This window comes from Branchiostoma lanceolatum, chromosome 2 (genome assembly GCF_035083965.1).
Source record: "Branchiostoma lanceolatum isolate klBraLanc5 chromosome 2, klBraLanc5.hap2, whole genome shotgun sequence".
Classification (NCBI taxonomy): Eukaryota; Metazoa; Chordata; class Leptocardii; order Amphioxiformes; family Branchiostomatidae; genus Branchiostoma; species Branchiostoma lanceolatum.
Genome location: NC_089723.1, coordinates 16960721 through 16962047, shown reverse-complemented (window position 1 = coordinate 16962047; position 1327 = coordinate 16960721).

The window sequence follows — 1327 nt, the reverse complement described above, 5'->3', positions numbered from 1 at the left end:
ATGCTTTATAAGTATGGGGTGGGGGGGCGTAACTTTGGTCAGCTATTACTTCCTAACCATGAATGAGAAAGTAAAGTGATTTCATTTCCTCAAATACCCGCCAAGTGCCCTATCCTTTGAATGTAAAATTTGAACATTCTGATAAAGAGATTGAATTTTAGACCGGAGCACTGAATTGGTCTCTAATGCTTTATAAGTATGGGGTGGGGGGCGTAACTTAGGTCAGCTATTACTCCCTAACCATGAATGAGAAAGTAAAGTGATTTCATTTCCTCAAATACCCGCCAAGTGCCCTATCGTTTGAATGTAAAGTTTGAACATTCTGATAAAGAGATTGAATTTTAGACCGGAGCACTGAATTGGTCTATAATGCTTTATAAATATGGGGTGGGGGGCGTAACTTTGGTCAGCTATTACTTCCTAACCATGAATGAGAAAGTAAAGTGATTTCATTTCCTCGAATACCCGCCTAATGCAAGTGCCCTATCGTTTGAATGTAAAGTTTAAACATTCTGATAAAGAGATTGAATTTTAGACCGGAGCACTGAATTGGTCTATAATGCTTTATAAGTATGGGGTGGGGGCGTAACTTTGGTCAGCTATTACTTCCTAAGCATGAATGAGAAAGTAAAGTGATTTCATTTCCTCAAATACCCGCCAAGTGCCCTATCGTTTGAATGTAAAGTTTGAACATTCTGATAAAGAGATTGAATTTTAGACCGGAGCACTGAATTGGTCTATAATGCTTTTTAAGTATGGGGTGGGGGGCCTAACTTTGGTCAGCTATTACTTTCTAACCATGAATGAGAAAGTAAAGTGATTTCATTTCCTTAAATACCCGCCAAGTGCCCTGTCGTTTAAATGTAAAGTTTGAACATTCTGATAAAGAGATTGAATTTTAGACCGGAGCACTGAATTGGTCTCTAATGCTTTATAAGTATGGGGTGGGGGGCGTAACTTTGGTCAGCTATTACTTCCTAACCATGAATGAGAAAGTAAAGTGATTTCATTTCCTCAAATACCCGCCAAGTGCCCTATCGTTTGAATGTAAAGTTTGAACATTCTGATAAAGAGATTGAATTTTAGACCGGAGCACTGAATTGGTCTATAATGCTTTATAAGTATGGGGTGGGGGGCGTAACTTTGGTCAGCTATTACTCCCTAACCATGAATGAGAAAGTAAAGTGATTTCATTTCCTCAAATACCCGCCAAGTGCCCTATCGTTTGAATGTAAAGTTTGAACATTCTGATAAAGAGATTGAATTTTAGACCGGAGCACTGAATTGGTCTATAATGCTTTATAAGTATGGGGTGGGGGCGTAACTT